Raw genomic sequence first — 10,841 nt, forward strand, 5'->3', positions numbered from 1 at the left:
AGTCTCTGTGGGAATAAATCTGATTTATATCTTATACTACTTTTGAACGCGTATACTTGCGTGAATTTTAGCACGTGCTTTCGCCCTAACAAGGTTTTGGCGCCGCTTCCGAGGACTCGGTGTTATTTTTTAGTTTATGTTCTTGTCATCAGTGGTCGTTAAAGTTCACTGACTCAGACTCTTTTACTTTTATGGTTTACTTGTTGTGTTTCAGGTACTCATTACAATGGGAGATCCAGCAGCACGAACGAAATCCTTGATGGATTTTTCTCAACCCAAGATCAATGACATTCAATCTAGCATTGTCAGGCCAGCTATCACAACTAATACCTTTATGATCAAGCCTGACATAATTTAGATGGTACAGAATTCAGTTCAGTTTGGGGGTGCTCCAACGGAAGATCCCAATACGCACATTAGGGATTTCATAGAGATCTACGAAACCTTCAGGTTCAATGGTGTGTCTGAGGATGCTGTGAAACTGATACTGCTTCCCTTCTCTCTGAGGGACAAGGCTAAAAGCTGGTTACACTCTCTACAGTTGGTTTAATTACTACTTGGGAGGATCTTGCTCAGAAATTTCTTACTAAATTATTCCCTATGGCGAAGACAGCTGTAATGAGGAATGCTTTTACTCAATTTGCGCAGCAATAGGGAGAATCTCTATGTGAAGCTTGGAAGCGCTCCTATGAGATGCTTAAAAAGTGTCCTTATCATGGAATGCCTGACTGGATGGTGATCAATTGCTTTTATAATGGTTTCGGAGCACAGTCAAGACCCATGCTCGATGCAGCATCAGATGGAGCATTATGGGCAAATAGCTATGAGGAAGCTTATGAGCTAATTGAACTGATGACTGCTAATGAGTATCAGTATGCAACCCAGAGATCGCTATAGAGCAAGGTAGCAGGAATTCTTGAAGTGGATACAGCTATAGCTATCACTGCTCAACTAAAGGCATTATCTATGAAGTTCGATTCTCTCGCTAACTATGGTGTTAAGTAGATAACCAGTGTTTGTGAGCTGTGTGCAGGTTCGCATGCGACGGAGCAATGTGCTATATCTAGTGACTCAGCTCAGTTTGTGAGCAACTTTCAGAGATCCCAGCAACTAGTTCCAAATACTTATCATCTTGACAACTGGAATCATCCTAACTTCAGCTGGAACAACAATCAGAATGCGATACAATAACCTTATCAGCAGTTTGGGAAAAAGCAATTCAATCCTCCTGGTTTTTAGCAACAATCTGCACCAAGATAACAACTCCAACTTCAATAACAAACTCATGATGTAAGTCAATCTTCGAATGAAAAATCTGAATTGGAGGAGTTGAGGCTTATGTACAAAAACCAGGCTCTTATATGCCAAAGACAGGATATTTCTATCAAGACTCTAGAGAACCAGATAGGACAAATTGCTAACGCCTTATTGAATCGACTACTAGGAACACTTTCTAGTGATGCGGAAGTTCCAGGCAAGAGGGAAGCAGAAGAGCAGGTTAAGGCAATTACATTGAGGTCTAGGAAGGTTGCAAGCCCTGACAAATCTCAAGTTCTAGGATCTGAAGTTTTGGCTAAAGAAGATATGTAGAAGGAAGCAGAAATGGAATGAAGAAAGAAAACTATGGAACACACTCGTCCTGAGGGTAATACAGGGGAGAGACAGGTATATCCTCCACCTCCTTTTCCTAAAAGGCTGTAGAAACAGAAGTTGGATAAGCAATTTGCTAAGTTTCTGGAGGTATTCAAGAAACTTCATATCAACATACCTTTCGCTGAAGCTCTTGAACAGATGCCTAGCTATGTGAGGTTTATGAAAGGTATTCTCTCTCGAAAAGTGAAGCTCAATGACTTAGTGATCGTTGCTCTAATGGAGGACCAGTGTTGTGCTGCAACAGAAGTTGCCTCCGAAGCTTAAAGATCCTGGAAGCTTCACTATTCCTTGTACTATCGGAAACTTGTCATTCGACAAGTGTTTATGTGATTTGGGAGCTAGCATCAATCTGATGCTCTTTTCTATCTTCAAAAAGCTTGGTTTACCTGGATCCGAAGCCGACCTATATGTCTTTGCAGTTGGTCGATCGTTCTATTACATATCCATGAGGCATTGTGGAGGATGTGTTGGTCGTCGAAGAAAGGGCTCTTTGGCTTGTAGAAAGATGAGTTAGTGTTAAGTGAGTGAAAGATAGCTTTATGATAAGAGAAGGGGAAGAGTCTATCAAATTGTGGGGTGGACAAACTTATCTTTCCTGCTGACTTTGTAATTCTTGACTTTGAGGAGGATAAGAAGATTCCCATTATCTTGGGGAGACCATTCTTAGCTACTGGCCGAACTCTGATCGATGTGCAAAAAGGAGAGCTTATGATGAAGGTTCAAGATCAAAAGGTCACTTTTAATATGTTCAAGGAAATAAAGTTACCCACAGCTAAAGAGGAGTACTTTAAAGTAGAGTGGATCGACTCTGTCATGAATTCGGAACTTGAGAAATTGCCAAAGTCAGATACGTTAGAGAGATCCTTAATAGGGGAATCAGTTATTGAAGATGAAGAAAGAGCAGAGCAAATGCAGGTTTTGAATGCACCTCCGTGGAAGAGGAAGTTAAATATGCCATTCGATTCTCTTGGGTTAGCAGAGCTGAAAATTTCTCAGGAGCATTTTGAACCATCTATTGGAGAAGCTCCCACACTTGAGCTCAACCGACTGCCAGATCACTTGAGTTATTCATTCTTAGGTGCACCCCATGATAAGGGGTTGGGATATACTTTTGATGATGTAAAGGGTGACCGGCCAGTTTCTTCCGTGCTTACAGATGGTCCCTCTCATGCATCACAGGCAGTTGATAGGACTGGTGTTGGTGATGATCAATACCGGCGAGTAACTAGGCGTATGGAGGCCATGCACGACATTCACCATCGTTTTGCTGCAGATTTGACATAGGCTTTGGGCACTATTTTCTGAGCCACTGGTGTTGAGATTGATTGGCCACCTGATCCTCCACTCGAGGAGGGTGATCTTCCTGACAACTAGGTATGCCTGAAATCCTTATTATTACCTTCAATGAGGATATTGAAAATTTTATGTTTGGGGGTGATAATGTAAGGATTAGTATAGTGTGTGTCCATATAGTCCATATAGATTCATGTTGCATATAGTTGTATTTCATTCGTAGTGTTGCATGATTGTTCATTTAGGACATATTTGTTGCATTATTGTTTGTGTTTTTATGTGAGTTCATATAGTTGCATTTGCATGCATATAACATGATCCCTTAGTTTGAGCTATTTCTGATTGATAAGTTGATGTTAATTTAAGTGTAGTGATGACGAATATAGGGTTGTTTAAGTCCTAATAAATTATTTGCATGCCAGAAAAAAAAAATTCACAAGTCTTATAGGTTGCTTTTGATCTAGATCATGATCATACTTGGTTATTTGTTGAGATTTAATCACTTAGTTATATTTAGAATTTTTGCTATTCTCGTAATAACGTAAAAACACTGATTTTAAACTGGAGAAAAACTTGGATTTCTATGCTAGTTGTGGCTAGGCGTCAAATGGCTAGTAGCTGGCTCATAGTTTTCTGAGTATTCTAGGGTTGAATGAGATGGAGCGAAACGCACTCATTCAGAAATTGTTGAAAAAAAAGAAGAAAAAAAAAGAAAAGAGAAAAAAATATGTGTTATGCATAATTGATCAAGAGTGAGCTCTTTAATACTCGAGTTATTAAGTTCGTAGGGGACTTTTTGCCTAGTGACCTAAGGCTTTTCATAGTCTGGGATCCGCTAACCTAACGCTCGTTACATGGGTATTATTGTATAAGTCTTTTGGGACCTCATTCATTACACGATCAAATAAACATATTTGTTATGTGTTCAATAATAGCGTGAATCCCTGTATAACTCTAGTATAAATAAGGTGTTGAGAGTCATTATGCGTTTAACGTCTATTCTGCTTATAAACTTGTGATTGTTTTGATGATAGATAAGTTATGGTTATTGATCTAGTATCAAGAGTATTTCTGGTAAGCATCCACACACGCATGTTTCTGGTTTGTGAGTTGGTTTATGGGATTTATTCGAGCTCTGTTTTGAGTCATTGTATTCTTAGAGACATTGGCTTATTCATTTCGTTATGGTTATTCTGAGGGGATCGATTGCATTATCATTTAGTTGCATTCACTTAGTTGCATTCATGCATTAGGTTTTTTTTATAGTTTTGAGTCTGTTCATGCTTGAGGACAAGCATCGATTCAAGTTTGGGGGTGTGATAAGTGGATTTTATATCTACTTGGAACACTTCATTACAAGCTTAAGTTGATGTTTTGGACTCAAGTTATTGGTATTTTTGATGTGTTTGTGTGTTTTTGCATCTCAGGCATTAGTTGGAGGATGAATGAAGCTTTTATTGAATATATGATGAAAAGAGTCAAGAATCTGAAGTCAATCCCATTCCCAAATTGTAGAGGATCTCGAGAGCTTTGCATGGACTATTGGATCGTCCAATTCTGATAAGCGGAACTCAACTTACAAGCAAAAGAAGAAATTGGAGCAAAAATCCAGAAGCACGGCGCAGGCGCGCCCGCGCTGGGAAGTGGGGCGGCCGCGTTGAAAGAACAATAGCACGGCGCGCCCATGCTGGAATGCGGGGAGGCCGCACCAGAAGGTCAGAAACAGGGTGCGTCCGCGCCAGGATAGCGCGCGGCCGTGCCAGGTCGTTTTCACAGAATCCAGATTCCAGTCTGATTTTGAGAGTCTGGAAGCCTAGAATGACCAGAAGCCTATATATACCAATAAAAAGACGTTTTTTTACAACAAAGAGACCTGGGAGAGCAATAAGAAGACCTAGAGAGCACAAGACATCTACGGAGAAGAAGACTTTTGCTTTCTTTGATTTAGGCGATACATGGATGTTTGTTTTTTATTTGTATTTGAACCCTAGTACTCGTATATTGTTTTATATCATGCTTTCATTGGAACCCATGGTGATGATGAGTTCGATTATGAACTAATCGTTATCGTGGGGTTCTAACAGATTTACTTATGAATTTCAATAGTTAATTTGTTCAATATCTTGGTGTGTGGTGATTGATTGATATCCTAGTATTGGTTGTGCTTATTCTTCGTATGTAAGTAGCTAACATATAAGATAGCGTGTTAATCTCTATTAAAGCGACAATGAATATAGAGGTTTAGAACTTTCCATGCTAGCATAGGTTCATGTGTTATTGTTATGCATGATTCGTAGGTAATTTTAGACATCTTACTTGCCCTATTAATCCCGATAGATAACTTGCGCATTAAATCGTTATGTTTTCAATTCTTATAGACATATAAGGACTAAGCATAATTGGTGTCTATTCAACTTCTATCTCTTTTGTGGATGCTTGGTAGTAGGGTATTCGTACAACGAAAGTTGGCGTTTACTAGTTTCGTGTTATCTGACTAGTGTCATCACCATTACATGCTAAGGTTAAGAACAAAAAGACTATTGACTGAAGTATTTAATGAAGTTAGGATCCCATGTTTGTTATATATATTAATTGAACCATTCTTTCTCTTAGTTATAGTTGTTAGTTTAATTCTTAGTTATAAACAATCTCAACTTGTTATTTGTCTTAGAATTGGATAATAACCATATCATTGTTGTATAGGTGCATATTCTTAAATTAAACAAAGAGTCTCTGTGGGAACAAATCTGATTTCTATCTTATACTACTTGCGAACGCGTATACTTGCATGAATTTTAGCGCGTGCTTTCGCCCTAACACCGATCCTCGGTCTAAAATACACACCTCATATATACAACGACACTCTCTAGCGTTATTGATTGAAATTCGGTAATATTCATATACCAAAATCATTAACATATCGTATGATATTAATAATCACAATTTGTAAAATATCATAATACAACATCATGTATATATAGCATTTTTTTGAAAACAAACATATCACAACAGTTTTAAAAGGTAGGGTTTGAAAACTTGCCTGAAGTCCAAGATACGTTTCCCGACTTCCTCTCGTTATGGGTTTTCTAATCAACAAATATCAACGCAACGATAGGGCTTAGATAAGGGCCCTTCATTATTATTAGTAAGATAGGTTGCTTGAGCGCATTATCACTGATAAATCACTACAAGGGACGGAGAAACACGATTTAAATAACGAAAAATCCAAAATTTAAATAGAGTATCAATCTTAATCAATATTCCAAATCCCATCATCGACTTATATTTCTAATAATTACAATACTTCATATTTTTCAATATTCGACCGACTCGACATAAGTCTCAACCATTGGTCAAAACGGACGGTCAAAGTGGTCTTCTAGAGTTGACTTTACCGAATGTTACTATTACGCGACTCACACTCTAAGATTTTTAATACATTAAAAATTAATATTTTAATACAAAACCACCTCGAGGAGCTGCTTGAGTGCTTTTAATATTTATCATAAAAGTTTCATTTTGATAAAATGAATTTAAATAGGTGAAAAACATTTTAAAATTTCGGTCAACTATGGAGTTTTACTATTCATACCGCTTTCACTAAAACATTGATTTCTCTCAAACTGTTAACTCAATTGATGCACTCTAGAAAAACTTTAGAATACAACATTTGAAAATGGTTTTCTAGTAACAAGGGTGAAAATCCCGAAGTGGCAGTTTAAAGGCAGTAGGTGTTCTCGGTGATCACTCCATGCGCGACCTTGGCTCCGACATTTTTATAAAATCAAAATATTAATATCTTTAGTTTTAAAGAGGGCTTCCAAATTTTATAGGTAAACTACTGACCAAGTTTCATGATTTTAAACAATGTTTAAAGGCCTCAAAGTCAGAACTTGGTAGCAGTTTGTTTTTCTCGACTACGTTCAATAAAATGAACTTTTCTCCTAATCCGTAGATCGTCTCGGTACGATCTTTATATGGTTACAAGCTAGAAAACAATACCGTTACATCCATTTCCAGTGGTGTATAAAAATATTAAATTTATAGTTCATATTTATTGCTTAAAACAGTCCTAAATACAAACGGATATTACGATGACTATACGCGTAACGATTCCCGATTTTAACTCCGTTAATTTCATTGACAATGACTCAAACACCAATTCCTTCATATTTCTTGAAATATCAGTCCCTAAACTATATGAAATTATCGCCAACATCAATCCATAACAATCAACCATCCTTGAATGGATGATGTTTATACCTTCCTTGAAGCTTATTAATACTTAATAAAGTCCTAATATCCTTGATGAAGTCTTGGTCTAGCTTTAGGAACCTTAAACTTCCATGAAAAATTAAGAAAATAAGTTAGTGATTTTCAGAGTTACTATTCACCCTCAACTTCAAACATTTTTATAAAATTTAAAACTTCATGGATGGGCTTGAAATTTGATGTGTGACTTACCCATGATATGATAGAAGTTTGGTAAAATGTTGGTGATTTTTGAATGGGTAGAATGTGAGTTTTGAATTTTTTTTTCCTCCTTGTTCTTTAAATCAGCATTGTTCTTGAAGAGAGAGAGTGGTTTTGTGTTTTGTTTTCGAATGATTCTTGTGAAAGACTTGTGATAAAATATTGTATATATCATCTTATTACTAGAAAATCAAATAAAATCTTGCTAGCCAACCTAGTTTACTATTTATACTACTTAGCTTAGGTACTTGGTTACTATTTGCTAGCTTTAGGTTATCATTCCTATTTAGCTAGCTTACTATTTGGTCACTTAACCATAGTTAGTTTTTTACTCTAGTTAGCTTGTATGGTTATATTGGTTTGATACATTTATTTATTTATTTACGCATTCGCTCGGTCGCTTATTCGTTTTCGTAATAAACTCTCGTAAACGGTTTGCGGTGTAAATCCTTTCTTATACGTTCATCACGTTTTGAAATCTCGTATTTGGATTTGAATTTTTAGGATTTTAAATTTGTAATTATATTGTGATTCTCTTAATTCTTGGTGGTTCGTAGATAAGGTCATTTTTCAAAGTTCATTTTCTCCGAAACAAATGGCTTTTACATACACTCATTTGGTACGTATAATCACAATATCAACTCAGAATCTTAAATTAAAAACTCATATATGGTATTGTCACAAAGGTTTTTATTAAACCGCAAGGTTACTATTGATAAAGGTCTTTTACCGATGTCAAAAGTTTGGGTTTTGACAGTTTCCCCACTTAAAAGAATTTCGTCCCGGAATCAGTTTAGAAACAGGAGGGGATACGCATCTCACATGACAACCTTGAGTTCTCACTTTGACTTCACAGTATTTAATTTCTTGATAAAATTTCCACTAATCCATCAAATATATTTCAGAGTACTCATTCTTGTACACCTTTGATCCCTACACGCTGCTCCACATATGCTATGTCTGGCTGTAAGTTTATTAGCTCCTTTTTGATCATATGTCTGGCGTTGATAGTTAAATTCCCCAACATCGATTCGTGGCATGTACTATAAACTTGTTGACAATTTGGGGGGGGGGGTAGTACTAATTCGTAACTAACTACCTTTTTCTTTCTCAATATCTAAATGGTCCAAGTATCCTTCGCTTACCAACTTCTTCCCAACCTGTGGGAGAATGATTCTTTCTTCTGTACAAAGCTTTGTAGACATTCCAATTCCCGTATGATAACTCGTTATTATCTGTGATTTAATTAACGTCAACTTGTCACTTTATCTTCCTTAAAAAACTATAATATGGACTATTAGCGAATCTTCTAGTGTTTGGAATGGCCCTTCAACTTATTCGTTCCCCTTTATCACTCTTACTAGTGCTAGAATTTCGTTCCTTAACATTTGCTCATTTTGGTGCATCATCTCTGTCGATTATTTTATGTAAGAAGTTCTCATTGTATTTCTACATGCTCAACTCCTGTTACACGCTTAGCATCAGATTTAACATTTCTTCCTATAGTAGTGTAAGGCACGTCGTGGTCCTCTTGCCATCTTGAAGGAAGCACCATTTTATACGCAATTGATTGATATGTTTTAGAATCGTGGAACACTCAGATTCCGCTATCGGACAGACTTCTTTAATCATTCCCCGTATAATATTCATAGTACTATGATACCTTGCGGGTCGTATTCATTATTCTCGCTAGCACATTAGACATATTCGCGTTTATTGAGAACTGCTACTAGCGGCCTTTTAAAGGGCGTGTATGATCTTCTTTGCCTTCTGAAAGAGATGTGTCCTAAGTCCAATCATGTATGATGATTTAGGAATAACATTTATGTAATTTGTTTTGATTTCATTGATATTAATAAAAGACTTATTTTTGGTCTTATTGCGGGTTTTATCTATTTAAGTGTTTAAATAAGATATACCATAGTTTAGAGTAAAGCTTTTTATGGATTATGATGAGATCATAATAATGAGACCTAAAAGATGATAACTCTGAACTTAAATATTTCCTGGTCGTAGGATTACTAACTGGTAATTAGTAATCCGTAAAGATCGATACATACTATGTTTTCTTCATTATGAAGGATGTCTGTTCTCATAGACATTTGTGTGGTGACACTATAGCTAGTATGTAGGTGCTTATTATAGAATAAGTTCACTGAACATGACTCAAACAGCTGAACAACTGATGGAGTTCATTCACGTGTCAGCAGATGTTCAGATAGTGATAGTTGTACAAGTATCCTTAGACTTGAGGTCATCATAGTCATCTTGTGTACATTGAACTATACTTTGGTTTAGTTCTTAGTCTCTAGGGACAATAATAAGGGCTCTACTGGGTGTAGGAATTTGTACACGAAGATAGTGTATGATCAATAAAGGATCTACCCCTTCTAGTGAAGGAAGAGAATGTTCAATGCTGATCCACTAATGCTAGTTTAGGAATCTCTGGCCAGAGTGAATGAAATTAGAAAGGAGTTTCTAATTTACATTAATTAGAACTAAGCATAGTGAATGTGAAAGAATATGATTAAATAAGATAGGCTTGACACAAGTTCCATGCCTTGTATTTAATCGTGACATTGCAGGGTATAAGGAATTGATTGTACAGTAACTATTCACTGAATGGGTTCTTAGTATTCTAAGCAGTGAATTCGTATTATCCGGATAGTCGCGATATGCTGAGAAGTATCCCTCACGATGTAGAATAAATATGATTAATTAATTAATCATATTTAATGAATTAGAGAATTTATATAAATAATGATAAAATAGTTTTATTATTATTTATTTCTACTACCGGCTTGATATTGAACTTACAGGGTCACCCCATAAAAGAGAATGATTTAATGGTGGAGGAATTAATTAATAATGGCTGATAATTATTTATTTATGTAATAAATAATTAATTGGCAAATTTAATAATTGATTAAATGAGATTTAATTGATTATAAATTAATTAAGAAAACGTTCTTAATATTATTAATTAGGAATTTAATTTTTGGAAATTAAATCAAGTGAGAGAATTATTTCTAAAGTATTTAGAAAAAGGATTAATAATTAAAAGGTGTTTTAATTATTAGTTAATTTGTTAATAAGAATAAAGGGTTAATAATAATAATATTTTATGGGAAAATTTTCAGCTGAAAATTTTGCCTATAAATATACTATTATAAACCCTATTTTTGCTTTAACCTAAAAAGTTAAGAAAACCCTAATTCTCCCACCCCTTCATCCTCCATCACATTGATCTCTTGGTGGATACCGGTGGAGTGCTTCACCCTTGAGGAGCAGCTGCTAGGGATCTCCGCTTGTCGTTCTTGGATCACTTTTAAAGGTTAGAAACGATCCCTTATGATTTAATCACGATTTGTATGCCTTTATTTGGATTTTATATCATGAAAATTGTTTTACCATGCTTCCGT

The 10,841-nt window shown here is 35.9% G+C and overlaps 1 non-coding gene across 1 annotated transcript; it reads right to left on the reverse strand.

The window, feature by feature from the left end:
• Window positions 1–615: 615 nt before the first annotated feature.
• Window positions 616–722, reverse strand: LOC141662905 (small nucleolar RNA R71). Its single transcript, XR_012551007.1, has one exon. It is a non-coding gene; the product is annotated as a small nucleolar RNA R71 (small nucleolar RNA).
• Window positions 723–10,841: the final 10,119 nt, after the last annotated feature.

Source organism: Apium graveolens, chromosome 5 (genome assembly GCF_009905375.1).
Source record: "Apium graveolens cultivar Ventura chromosome 5, ASM990537v1, whole genome shotgun sequence".
Taxonomy (NCBI): Eukaryota; Viridiplantae; Streptophyta; class Magnoliopsida; order Apiales; family Apiaceae; genus Apium; species Apium graveolens.